General features: G+C 39.0%; 1 non-coding gene across 1 annotated transcript; it reads right to left on the reverse strand.

The window, feature by feature from the left end:
• Nucleotides 1-9628: 9628 nt before the first annotated feature.
• Nucleotides 9629-9732, reverse strand: LOC129473924 (U6 spliceosomal RNA). The gene has a single exon (XR_008654434.1). It is a non-coding gene; the product is annotated as a U6 spliceosomal RNA (small nuclear RNA).
• Between the last annotated feature and the right edge of the window lie 5215 nt (nt 9733-14947).

Consider the following 14947-nt stretch of genomic DNA (forward strand, 5'->3'; position numbering starts at 1 on the left):
CCACCCCCTTTATTCCCCATTCTCCATCCTGATGGGTCACCACTATCCTGAATGCGTATCTATCACTGTCCCTTACTCACCACTTTGGATCCATAAACAGTGACTTATTTAGTTCTGTGTGCATTTGAATTTTATACTAGTGGGATTATAGTATGTGAACTCTTCTGTGTCTTGCTTAATTGGCTCAACATTGTGTTTGTAAGAGTCTTCCATGTTGATGCACGCTGCTGAGTTCATTTTCACTGCTGCATGGTATTCCATTGCATTAGTGTATCATTATTTATTAATCCATTCTATGGTGGTGCCACATCAGGATTGTTTTTTTCCATTATGTGAATGCTTCTACAAACATTATTGTAGATGTCTCCTGATGCACATGTGCAGGAGTTTCCCTAGGATAGGTACAAAGTAGAAGAATTGTTGGGATTGAAGGTGCACACATACTCAGCTTTGTAGGATATGCCAAATAATTTCCAATGTGGTTGTCCCTATTTATAGTCTCACCAGTGGTAGATGAGAGTTCCTGTTTTTCTGCATTCTTGATGAACTTGGTTTGTTATTTCTTAATTTTTGTCAATCCTGTGGCAAATATTGGAGGTTTCAGTTTGAATTTCTCTGATTTCTAATGAAGTGAACATCTTTTTATATGTTTATTGGTTAGTTTACTTCTTTTGTTGAAACCCTATTCAAATGTTTTTTTCTTTTCTTTTCTTTTTTTTTTTTTTCAGATGAGGTCTCACTCTGTCACTCAGGCTGGAGTGCAGTGGCAGTCTCGGCTCACTGCAACCTCTGCCTTCCAGTCTCAAGTGAGCCTCCCACCTCAGCCTCCCAAGTAGCCTGGACTACAGGCATGTGCCACCACACCCGCCTAATTTTTTTTGTAGAGACAGAGTTTCACCTTGTTGCCCAGACTGCTGTTGAACTCCTGAGCTCAAATGATCCACCTGCCTTGGCTTCCCAAAGTGCTGGGATTACAGGCGTGAGCCACTGCATCCAGCCTAGTTCTTTTTTTTGAGATGGAGTGTTACACCATCGCCTGGGCTGGAGTGCAATGGTGCGATCTCGGCTCACTGCAACCTCCACCTCCTGGGTTCACACGATTCTCCTGCCTCAGCCTCCTGAGTAGGTGGGATTGCAGGCACACACCACCACACTCGGCTAATTTTTTGTATTTTTAGTAGAGACAGGGTTTCACTATGTTGGCTAGACTGGTCTTGAACTCCTAACCTCAGGTGATCCACCCACCTCGGCCTCCCATAGTGCTGGGATTACAGGCGCGAGCCATCACGCCCAGCCCCAGCCTAGTTCTTTATATATTCTCAGTAATAGTCCTTAATTGGTTGTACAATTTGCTAATATCACCTCCCAGTTTGTAGGGTTTTTTTTTTTCCTTCTCTATGTATGGCTTCCTTCTTTGAACAGAAGTTCCTAATTTTAGTTAAGCAAGAGATGTAAACCTTTTCCTTTATGTTTTGTGCTTTCTTGTGCATTATTTAAGAAAGTCTTTCAACCTTGAGGTCATGATGCCATACTGTCGTATATCGCCTTCCAAAAGCTCTAAAGTTTTGCCTCCTGCATTTAGGTTTAATCTACCATGAATTGATTTTTGTGAGTCTTGTATGAGATCAAATTTCATTTTGTCCATATGAACAGCCAGTTGTCTCAGGATCATTTACTGTATAGTCCCCAGTAATGGATTATTACCTCTGTCATAGATCAAATGTCCAAATGTAAGCCAAACCTCTTAAAAGTTCTGTTTTGAGGTCTCTTTGCTTTCTATTCTGTTCCATTGGTCCAATTGTCTAGGCCTACAACAAAAGTATGCTATTTTAAGTATTATGGTCTTATAATCAGTTCTTATATCTTGTGAGAAATATCCTACCATGTTTTTCTTCTTTTCAGGGATTTCTTGGCTATTGTTGGTCTTTGGCTGTCCCATCACAAAAAGGAGAAATGGAATTAAATCAGAACTTGGAAAGGGGGAGGTAACTGAAGATGCTGCAGGTATTCAAAAGAAACTAAGAGGATGTTTTACACATTATACCAATTACTTTTAAAAACCAATACAATTAGAACTTCTCCAAATATGTAATTTACTAATATGACTCAGGAAGTGATATTTTTTCAGAAGTTTATTTTCTGTTTCTTGCTAATAATGTATACAAGTGCAATAGATCATTGTATTCATTTAATGTCCGGAAATTTTATAAATTCTTATTAATTCTAATAATTCATCCATAGATTCTTTTGGATTTTCTATGTATATATTCAGACTATTTGGGAACGGGGTGATTTTATTTCTTCTTTCCAACCCATATGCATTTTATTTCTTGTCTTTGCCTTACTGCAACGGCTAGGAACTATAGAAGAATTTTGAAGAGAAGCGGCCTAGCAGGCAACTTCACCTATTCTCTGTCTCAAAAAGAATGCCTTCAATGTTTTGTCATTTGTGGGAACTCCTTTTTTGGGGGATGGATGTCCTTTGTTATGTCAAGATATTTCTATTCGATTCCTAGTTTGCTAAGAGATTTTATCCTAAATGGATGCTGAATTTGATCTACAACTTTTGAAATGATCATTTTATTTTTCTTCCTTAATCTACAACTTGGGGAATTAAATTAATTCATTTTTAAAATTTTGGACAAACTTTGCATTCCTGGTATAATCTGACTTAGTTATGATATATCATCTTGAATTTCATTTGCTAAATTTTAGTTTAAATTTTTTGCATTTATGTAATTTTCTTCTATTGTTCTTGCCAGATCTTTGTATACAAATTATGATAGCTTCTGAAAGAGTTAGTGTTAGATTGAAATTACGGTTCCTTAAATGTTTGGCAGAACTCACCAGTGAAGCTATTGGGTGCTGTTAATTGTTTTTTGTTTGTTTGTTTGTTTTTAGACCCAGGGTCTTTTATTTATTTATTTATTTATTTATTTATTTATTTATTTATTTATTTTTTGAGATGGAGTCTTGCTCTGTCACCCAGGCTGGAGTGCAGCGGTGTGATCTTGGCTCACTGCAAACTCCGCCTCCTGGGTTCAAGCGATTCCCCCACCTCAGCCTCCCAAGTAGCTGGGATTACAGGCATGTACCACCAGGTCTGGATAATTTTTGTATTTTTAGTAGAGACGGGGTTTCGCCATTTTGGCCAGGCTTGACTGGAACTGCTGATCTCAAGTGATCCACCCACCTTGGCCTCCCAAATTTCTGGGATTATAGGTGTGAGCCACCGCGCCTGGCCAGAGACAGCGTCTTTTGGAAGTCTAAAGCATCTGTCATATGTTTCATCTTTTCCATTTTTGCCATTGTTCCTTTATGCTGTCATTCGATTAATCTCAACAGAATTTTGTTAATTTTATGTCTTATTGAAGATCCAACTTTTGGCTTGTTGATCATCTCTGTGGTATAATTTTTTCCTATGTCATTAATTGTTGCTTCTTTAAAAAAAATCTTTCCTTCAATTTCCTTAAGTTTATTTTGCTGTTGTTTTTCTAACTTCTTAAGGTGGAAGTTTTTGTTTGCTTGTTTTTTAGCCTTTCTAGATCTATATATTATCAGAAGTTGGCAAACTTTGGCTGGCAGGCCAAATGTGGCCCACTGCCTGTGTTTCTCAGTAAAGTTTTATTAACACACAACCATGGCAATTTATGTGTAGTTTATGGCATTTTTTTTTGCTACAATGGCAGCAAAATGGCTCACAAAATCTAAAATATTTACAGTCCGGCCTCTTACTGAAAAAGTTTGCTGACCCCTGCATTAGATCAATGTTGTTAAATGTACTGTTCAAATACTCATTTTCCTTACTTTTCTTCTCCTGCAGCTTCTGTCAATCTTTGAAAGATGTGTGTTATAAATTACCATCTGATGGCAGATTCATCAATTTGTCCTTGTAGTTCTGTCAAATTTACTTTATTTGGGATCTATGGGTCTTCAATGACTATACATGTTAAATTGTTGTATCTTCCTGGTGAATTGAAGTTTTAGGTAGTTGAGATTACAGGTGTGAGCCGCCATGCCCAGCTAAGTTCTTTTTTACTGTCAATGGTCTCTTTTGCCTTAAAGTCTCTGTGTGCTGTTAATAAAGCAATCTCAGTTTTTCTCTTGGTTAACATTTATGTGGCATACATGATATATACTTTTCCATCCCTTTGCTTTGGTGTACCTTTATTTTTTGATTCACCACTTTAATTGTAAATGTACAATTCAGTAGTTTTTCATATGGTCACAATATTAAGATCATCATTATTATCTAATTCCAGAATATTTCCATTGTACCAAAAAGAAATTCTGTACCTTCTAATTTCCCCGTCCCTCACCGTCTGGTAACCATGAATCTACTTGCTGTCTCTGTAGATGTACTTAGTCTGGACATTTCATAGAAATGAAATCATTCAATATGCGACCTTTCATTTCTGGTTTCTTTCATTTAGCTTAATGTTTTCAAGGTTCATCCATGATGTATCAGTATGTCATTCTTTATGGCTCAATAATATTCCATGGCATGGATTTACCACATTTTGTGCTCTACCACATTTTGTGCTCAATTCATCAATTGATGGACACATGAGTTGTTTCTACTTTTTGGCTATTATGAATAATGCTTCTGTGAACATTCATGTATAACATATGTCAACATGTTTTTTAACATGTTATACACAATTTTTTTGTATGTGAACATATGTTTTTATTTTTATTTTTTTGAGACAGGGTCTCTCTTTGTCACAGGGGCTAGAGTGCAGTGGCATAAAAATGGCTTGCTACAGCCTTGATCTTCCAGGCCCGAGCAATCCTCTTGCCTCAGCCCCTCAAGTAGCTGGAACTACAGGTGTGTGCCACCACGCCTGGCTAATTTTTTTGTATTTTTTGTAGAGATGGGGTTTCACGATGTTGGCCAGGCTGGTCTTGGACTCCTGACCTCAAGTGATCCTCCTGCCTTGGCCTCCCAAAATGCTGGGATTACAGGCATGTGCCACTGTGCCTGGCCTGTATGTGAACATATGTTTTTAATTCTCTTGGGTGTATGCTTAGGAATGGAATAGCTGGTTATATGATATCCTATCTCTTTTTGAGGAGTTGCCAACTGTTTCCAAAGAGGCTGCGCCATTTTACATTCCCACCAGTAATGTATGAGGGTTCAAATTTCTCCACATTCCCACCAAGACTTATTTTTTTCTTCTTTTAAACTATTATAGCCATGCTAGTGGATGTGATACAGTAGCCTCTATATCCATTAGTATTTGGTGTGTCCCTTGTAAACAGCACAGAGCTGGGGTTTTCCTTCCATGTATGACAACCTTTTTCTTTCACTTGATGCATTTAACCCATTTATTTATTGTGATTAATGACCTAATTAGATTTTTTTTTTCTTTTTGAGAAAGGGTCTTGCTCTGTCACTCAGGCTGCAGGGCAGTGGTGTGATCTCAGCTCACTGCAGCCTCCCCCAGTCCCCCGCTCAAGAGATCCTCCCACCTCAGCCTCCTGAGTAGCTGGGACCACAGGCATGCACCACCATGCCCGGCTATTTTTTTTGTAATTTTGGTAGAGACATAGTCTTGCCACGTTGCCCAGGCTAGTCTCAAACTCCTAAGCATAAGTGATCTTCCCGCCTCAGCCTCCCAAAGTGCTGGAATTATAGGCATGAGCCACTGCTCCTAGCCCTAATTAGATTTTTATCACATAATTTTGTGCTTTCTTTGTGTCATGCTGTTTAAAAACTCTTTCTTTTAGATGAATACTCTTTTTCTTTATTTCATTTTCCCTGATCTATCAGTTTGGCAGTTACACTCAGTATGTCTGTTTTTTTTTTTTTTGAGACAGAGTCCCGCCCTGTCACCCAGGCTGAGTGCAGTGGCGTGATCTCGGCTCACTGCAACCTCCGCCTCCCGGGTTCAAGCGATTCTCTTGCCTCGGCCTCCTGAGTAGCTGGGATTATAGGTGTGCACCACCATGCATCACTAATTTTTTGTACTTTTAGTAAAGACGGGGTTTCACCATGTTGGCCAGGCTCATCTTGAACTCCTGACCTCAGGTGATCCACCCACCTCAGCCTCCCAAAGTGCTGGGATTACAGGCATAAGCTACTGAGCCCGGGCTCAGAATGTCTATTTTTAAAACAATGGTTACCCTATACATTTTAACATGCATACGTAACAATATCACAAGTTATTATATTTATCTTACTCCATAAAAACAAACAAAAGGGCCTTATAATGCTTACATTTTGATTACTCTTTTCCCCATTTATTTCTGTTATTCTCTTTTTTTTTTTTTTTGAGACAGAGTCTTACCCTTTTGCCCAGGCTGGAGTGCAGTGGCATGATCTTGGCTCACTGCAACCTCCACCTCCCGGGTTCAAGCAATTCTCCTGCCTCAGCCTACTGAGTAGCTGAGATTACAGGCACGTGCCACTGCACCCAGCTATTTTTTGTATTTTTAGTAGAGACAGAGTTTCACCATGTTGGCCAAGCTTGTCTTGAACTCCTGACTTCAAGTGATCCTCCTGCCTCAGCCTCCCAAAGTCTTGGGATTACAGCCACTCCTGGCTTATATTCTATTATTTTCTAGTATTCTAGTTCTATATGAATCATACATTCCACAATCAGACAGTGTCGTTATTGTTTCCTGCAGTCATTTAAAATATTTATCACATAGTTACCAGTGTCTTCATTCACTATTCCTTCTTGCCTCTCAGACTATCATTCAAGGTCTTTTTTTTTTTTCTATCTGAGCCAAGTTCTTAAAATTTCCTTTAATGAACTTCTGTTGGTGGTAAATGATCTCATTTTGTACTCATTCTTGAGAAAGATAATTTTGCCAGGCACAAATTCCATACTGACAACTATTTTCAAAACACATTGAAGACCTTATTCCACTGTTTTCTGGTTTGTAATGTTCCTTTTGAGAAATCAGTCATTAATTGAATTGTCTTTTCTCTGTAGGTAATACGTGTTTTCCCATTAACTTCTTTTGATTTTTTGTTATGTGCATATTTTGTATCGCAGAATCACTGCGATATCCTAAGGTGGTTATTATTTGTTTTTTTTCTTCTTAAGATTCATTTGACTCCCTGAATATGAATATTTGAACCTTTCAACAATTATAGAAAACTTCACTTAATGCCTCTGCTTCATTCTCTTTGTGTCTCCTTTTGGAATTTTGATTAAAGATATAGTAAATAGTCTTACTTTAGCTTCTAACCCTTCTTTCATATTTTTCATCTATTCTCTCTCTGTCCTGTCTTCTGGATAACTTATTTGTTATTTTTTTCTTTTTTTTAAACTGAAGTCCAGAAATTAGATGCAAGGATAACTTATTTGAATATACTGTTTTAGTTTCATAATTCTCTCTTTGGATGTGACTAATCTGCTATTTAAACTCTTCATTGAGTTTTAAATTTTAATTATGTTTTTCAATTCTAGAGATTCTGCTTCACAATTTTTTAAAAAAACCTTTGGTCATGTTAAAAGTCTTTTGTTCTTATACTTTCAATCATTTTTTTCTTTAAATATAGTAAACATAATTATTTTACATTCTGCCTGTGATAATTCCCGTATCTGAAATTTTTGTAGGTCTGATTCTTCTGTCTGTTGTTCCTTCAGATTCCCATTTATCTTTTGTTTTCTTATAAGTTTTAGGTTTTTTGACTGTATATTCATGTTTCTTGGAACATTATATACGGGGATTATCTGTAAATTGAGTAGAAGCTGTTCCTCCAGAGAGAATTTGTGTTGGTTTCTGTCAGCCATCTGAGAACAATTCCAATCCAGGATCACTTTACATTTAATTCTTTGCCTCACATTTTGTAGATCACAAAGACAGAGTTAATTAGGTTCCATAGCTATCTAGGGTCAACTGATGTAATTATGAAGCATCAGGATGAAATTCTGTCATCCCTTCCTCCCACCTCGGCCTTTAGCACAAATGGGAGAATAAGCATATCTTCTTGCTGTAATTGCTCTGCAAAGAGGGCTAATTTCTTATTCACCATTACATTTATGGTCTAACTCTTTGAGGTTCCATATTTGCATGGGGAACTTCTCTCTGAATCTTCACCTTGGGAGGCCCTAGGCCTATCTCTTGTGTCTCTGTCCCTGTGTAGCCATCAAAATAACAGTTCCAGGTCACCAGGGCATGGGCAGGTATACTTAAAGCTGATTTTAGTGCTTGCTTACTTCGCAGGGTTTCTGTTATCACTCAAGTTTTGGCTTTTCTGAATTCTTTTCATTCTTGCCGAACTGGCAATGCATTTAAAAAGGTTCAGACATTTAGCCAGGCATGGTGTCTCATGGCTGTAATTCCAGCACTTTGAGAGGCCAAGATGGGAGGATTACTTGAAACCAGGAGTTCAAGACCAGCCTGGGCAACACAGAGAGACCCCGTCCCTCTACAACATTTAAAAAAATTAGCTAGTTGTAGTGGTGCACACCTGTAATCCTGGCTACTAAGGAGGCTGGAGCAGGAGGATTGCTTGAGCCTAGAAGTTGCAGTGAGCTATGATCATGCCACAACCTGGGTGACAGAGGGAGGCCCTGTTTCTAAAGAAAAAAAAAGATTTAGATATTATAAAAAAAGATCCAGCATTTTGGATTGCTTTAGAAGGAGAATGATCCAAGATATTTAGCTCACCATGTTGTTAGGAATGAAAGTCTACCAATATTCTCTTTAAAAAGCACTAAGGGCAGAAACCACATATGAGCATATATACTCCATAATGGTTTCTAATATAACACTGGGCACATCACAGCAGCTGTTCAACACTCCTCAAGGTGCATCCCTTCTTCCTTCATGTCCGCACAGCCCTTCATGCTCAGATTAATTCATTTAACAAACATTTGTTAAACACTTATGCTTACCATGATTCTAACTGCTAGAAGATCCATGGAAGATACTTTCTTCTATAGCACAGAGAAAATAGAAGCTCTCGGTTTGAGTTTTCCCAACTTTCCTTCACCTCGGCCTCTAAACTTGCTACTTTATGGTGGGTTTGCAGGTCTCATTCTAGTAAACTGCAAGTTTTCTCACTGCTATCAAATCTGTCAACATAAAATCGTATATGTTTTTCAGACAAATAAAATTGTAACTTGGAGAAATACGGTATTTGGTTTATGTAGAATTTGAAGATAAACAACTATGGTTTTCTTCAGAATTCACTTTATAGTTTTCTTCAGGATCCACTTATGATTTTATATAAAAAGGGTTTAATGTTTCTGGTTTTAGGAGATTGTTTCTACTCATCTCACATTCTAAGTGGAAATAAAGAGAGTAGTAAATGATTACTTCTGGCTGGGAGAAGTGGCTTACACCTATAATCCAAGCACTTTGGGAGGCTGAAGTGGGAGGATCACCTGAGGTCAGGAGTTTGAGACCAGCCTGGCCAACATGGTGAAAGCCCGTCTCTACTAAAAATACAAAAATTAGCCTGGCATAGTGGCGTGAACCTGTCATCCCAGCTACTTGGGAGGCTGAGGTGGAAGAATCGCTTGAACCCAGGAGGTGGAGGTTGCAGTGAGCCGAGATCGCACCACTGCACTCCAGCCTGGGTGACAGAGTGAGACTCTCTGTCTCAAAACAACAACAACAACGATCTATTACTTTTTCTTATTCTTTTCTTTTTTTTCTTTTGGAAAAAAATATGGAATGCTTCATTTATTTGCATGTCATCCTTACACAGGAACTTACGCTAATCTTATCTGTGTCATTCCAGTTTTAGTATATATGCTGTTGAAGCAAGCCTTTTTATTATTCTTAACTCCTTAGTTATATGGCAATGTATAGAACAAGCATTTTTAGGCTGGATGCGGTGGCTCATCCTGTAATCCCAGCATTTTGGGAGGCTGAGGCAAGTGGATCACCTGAGGTCAGGAGTTTGAGACCAGCTTGGCCAACATGGTGAAAACCTGTCTCTACTAAAAATACAAAAATTAGATTGACATGGTGCCAGGCACCTGTAATCCCAGCTACTCAGGAAGCTGAGGCAGGAGAACTGCTTGAACCCGAGAGGCAGAGGTTGCAGTAAGCCGAGATCATGTCATTGCACTCCAACCTGGGTGACAAGAGCAAATCTCTGTTCCAAAACAAACAAACAAAGCTCTAAACCTAGGTGAGGCAATGAGGATGAGCAGTAGAGGAAGGATTAAGGGGTGTTAGGCAAATGGAAGCTACAGGATTTGGTTCTGGATAGGAGTTAAGGATGATACCCCTTATAGTCAATATTGGCCAATGAGTTAGCCAGTTAATATAGCCAACTGGGGTAGGCCACCTAGCACATGGATTTGAAGGAGACGTTAGCCATTACCAGAACTAATTGAATTCACCTGACAAGAGGCTTATCCGAGAGTCACTATTATCCATGTGTAGGTCCCAGAAACAGTCTCAAGGCCCTCAAGTTCCTGTTCTTTTGAGGCTAAGATGTGAAAACCAGTTGTAAAGGTGACACTTTTTAAGGAAAAACTAGCAGAATATGTCCCACATTTCATACATATCTCTATTGCCTTGAAAGGATATTAAAACTCAATACTGGGTAAGAGAGCTTGATTTCCTGTGTAGGTGCACACCTCTGCATGTGGCTGTGCATTTTCCATGGAAGCTAAGCAATTAGTCTTAGAATTTCTTCAGTTGTCAAGGACTGTACTTTTTTTTTTTTTGCTGATCTGAAAATATGTTTCCTTCTACAGGAGCATTTTCCAATTTTTTGAAGTTTTAAGTTAATTCTTAAACTTAATATATTTTCATTTTATTTATTCATTCATGAAATAATTATTTAGTAATTACTATGTTCCAGCCTCTGTGCTAGGTACTAGTAAGACATTGATGAATAAAATGAACACAATCCTTTTCCTTAGGGAATTTATACATATAAACATTTAACTCTACAAAGATTAAACATGTAATTATATAAAGCTTTACAATTAAACATATAATTATATGAAGATTTGTAATTACGTAGCCAGGCATGGTGACTTGTACCGGTAGTCCTACCTACCTGGGAGGCTGAGGTGGGAGGATCACCTGAGCCTATGAGGTCAAGGCTGCAGTATGTTATGCTCATGCCTATGAGTAACCACTGCTCTCCAGCCTGGGCAACATAGATCCCATCTTTTAAAAATAAATAAATAAACATTTAAAAATTTATACTTATAATTGATAAAACCTATAGAGAAAAAATATATAATATGTTGGGGGTTTATCCTGATCTGGGGAGTGGGGTAGAGAAGATTTCCTGGGGAACTGACACTTAAGTTGGGACTTGATCTATAGAGGGAGTTGGAGGGAGCCAAATAAATAGGAATGGGGGGATAAGGGGCCATAAAGTACATTCAAAGGGATTTTCAAGGAAGCGATGGTACAAGTCTTCACTTTGGAGAGCCATAGGAAGATTTGTGTGAGAAGAGATGGAAACTAAAGCAAAAGAGTAGTATATTTATGGCTTTGTAATCAAAGTTCATGATATTGGATTTCACTGTAAGAGAAATGATAAGGATTTGAAGAACTTTAAGCTGGAAAGTGAAATGGATCTGTGTTTTTTTTTTTTTTTTTTTGAGACGGAGTCTTGCTCTGTCACCCAGGCTGGAGTGCAGTGGCACAATCTCGGCTCACTGCAAACTCCGCCTCCTGGGTTCATGCCATTCGCCTGCCTCAGCCTCTCCGAGTAGCTGGGACTACAGGCGCCCGCCACCACGCCTGGCTAATTTTTTGTATTTTTAGTAGAGACGGGGTTTCACCGTGGTCTCGATCTCCTGACCTCGTGATCCGCCCGCCTCGGCCTCCCAAAGTGCTGGGATTACAAGCGTGAGCCACCGCGCCCGGCCTGGATCTGTGTTTTCAGCAACCTTTCAGGATGACTGTTCTGTAGAGAATGGATAATAGGGAAGCAAACTGGAGACAGGGTTACCTCTTAGGGGATGATGATGCCTTGAATTCAAAATATTCAAAATGTGGAAATGGGTTTGGAGATAGGTGGATGGATTTAAGAAATATTTGAGAGATAGAATTGATAGAACTCGGTGATTAGTTGAAGAGCCCTTATAAACCTAGGGTGAAATGTGGTCTGGTTTTAGCACAGTATTACATCAAAATAAATATTGTTTAAGCAGAAATATATAATTGAAAGCATTTCAGAGATTTAGGCTCTTGAGGAAACAGCAAATGCCTTGTTGGCATTATTATTTTTCTTTCTGATTTTTTGAGACAAGGTCTCATTCTGTTACCCAGGCTGGAGCGTAACGGCATGATCATGGCTGACTGCAGCCTCAACTTCCCAGGCTCTTGTGATTCTCCCACCTCAGTCTCCTGAGTAGCTGGGACTACAGGTGCATGCCACTATGCCCAGATAATTTTTTTTTGTTTTTTATTTTTTTAGAGTTGGGGTTTTGCCATGTTGGCCAGGCTGGTCTTGAACTGCTGGGCTCAAGTGATCCACCTGCCTCAGCCTCTCAAAGTGCTGGGATTACAGGCTTGAGCCACTGGACCCTGCTGGTGGTATTATTTTTAATGCACAGCAAAACTTCTTTAACAATCTTTGGCCATCTCATTCTCAATGCCTTTCACATACTTAGGAAGAAGCTACAATACAAAACTCTCCCCTCCTTTCCTATGTGTGTTCTCAAACATTCCCTTGCATCCATCTGAAGCTCCTCATTCCTCAGCATTCCGCTCCTCATTCTACTTCAGCTCTTCGTGATCAGGGTTTATCTAACCTTTCTGGCTTCTTAAAGCCATCTCACTTTGCTCAGTGCTCAGACTTTGCACAAGAGAGAAGAGCTCCGAAACCAATTCAGCAAGCAACAGGAGCAGGGAGAGAGATTGCAAATATCTGACTGCTTTTGTTGTTGTTCCTCTGCCACAGTTAAATGTGTTCTATGAAGAAGAGAAATGTCTATGTTCTAGCTTTGAGCAAATGAGTAGATGAGGGTCCATTTGTGGAGACAGGAAACATAGGAAAAGTGATTTTGAGGAAAACTTGAGATCACGTGAACATTTTGAGTCTAGGCTGCCTTTTAGATGGTCTAGAGAAGCTGTCCGGAGAATTGTGTGCTCGGAACTGCCTTGTTCTGGCGTGTGAGGCAATTGTTAAATTCTCAGGAGTTGTAAACATGGGCATTGTTAAAAAGTAATTTTATAAATATACGATAAAATAAAAATAATTGTATAAATATCAATTACATAAATTACATTGAAAACAAAGATAATAAATACTCAAAACTCGTCTCCATCTACATTTTACTACTATCTATGCTCTTAAAGTTACTTAAGTCTGCTGTGCCTGCATGGTGGAAATACCATACAATGACTTGCTACTGCACATTTCTTGGCTTCAGTGATGTTAGATTGGTATCTGGAAATTGGCCATATTTGGAGTAAACTACAGAGATTGGCAAAAGCTATGAATCAAGGCCTTCTCTTCCCTCCTAAAAGCCAGCAGTCAAACACTTATCACCACATCATATCCAAGAGACATCTGGATAAATGAATCTAAGCTCAGGAGACAAATCCGGGCTGAAGAGACCACAGTGGGAGGCATAGACTTGATGCAGGCAGCTTCATGGGCTGGCGACAGGTTCCTACATCAAGAAGGACCCCATGATTGGTTTAATGCTCTGCTGTTGCTATCATAAAATTCTTAATTTTTGAATAAGAGGCCACACGTTTTCATTTTACACTGGGCTAATATAGATGATAGGGAATTTTAGGTTGTTTGGGGAGGGGGGCTACTTAATTGATTGCCTTCCATTCCACATAACAAGTATTCTGTCTTACTCACCTATGTGATAGCATATTTCACAGATATTTTCCCCATCCGTCCCTCAACCTGTGCATTCTCCACAACCAGTTCACAAAATTTCCCTTGTCTATTTCCTCCCTGTATTGTTCTCTTTGGCCTTCTTTTGAAACTTGTTAACTTTTTTTTTTTAACTTTTATTTTAGGTTCAGGAGTACATGTGCAGGTTTATTACATAGGTAAACCGTGTCATGGGGATTTGTTGTACAGATTATTTCATCGCCCAGGTACTAAGCCCAATACTCAATAGTTATTTTTTCTGCTCCTCTCCCTCCTCCCATGCTCCACCCTCAAGTAGACCCCAGTGTCTGTTGTTCCCTTTTTTGTGTCCGTGAGTTCTCCTCATGTAGCTCCTACTTATACATGACAACGTGTGGGTATTTAGTTTTTTGTTCCTGCATTTGAAAACTGTTAACTTTCAAAGCATTAATGTATTACATGGCTTTAATAAAAATATTTCTTCAGAACAGAAATCTCGAAGGAAAAAAAATGTTTCTCTCCAGACTGCAATGTCCCACATATTCATCTTTCACAGTGGTATGACAGTGGTTATGGAGCTTGTGGAATAAGACAGAACTGGGTTTGGACTCTCTCTCTCTCTCTTTCGTTTTCTAATCCTTAGAAGCTGTGAATGGGTTTGAACTCCTGTGTGTGTGACCTGAAGTAGATTTCTTTGATTTCTCTACCCTTCAGTTTCCTCATCTGAGGAGAGAATAATATTTACCTCTGAAGGTTATTGTGAATATTAAATTAGATAATCTACATAAAGTGCCTTACATAATGCCTGGTCCATGGTTATAGTGTTCAATTAATGGCAGTTATCCTTTTTATTCATACATGATGAGTTAGGAACACCCAGTAATTTGGACATGACACATGGTAGAAAGTCTTAGGAGGAATGAAGGGAACACTGGCAGAGATGAGCTGCAAGATTTCAACTCTTTAAACATTTTCCTGGTGCCACAATATGTATGTCCCAGACTGGACTGGACAAAGCGACTCTTTACTGGGGCTGTTACTATTCTCACAACTCCTCTCCCTGTTATTCCTCAGACAGAGCTAACAATCTACACAAATAGCACAGATGTGGGCTCTTGGACAGCCAGTCAGACGTTTAGCCTTCTTGCGGCAGTGAAAATGCCTTTCCCTGGCGTAAAGGTTGTCACA

This window comes from Symphalangus syndactylus, chromosome 23 (genome assembly GCF_028878055.3).
Source record: "Symphalangus syndactylus isolate Jambi chromosome 23, NHGRI_mSymSyn1-v2.1_pri, whole genome shotgun sequence".
Taxonomy (NCBI): Eukaryota; Metazoa; Chordata; class Mammalia; order Primates; family Hylobatidae; genus Symphalangus; species Symphalangus syndactylus.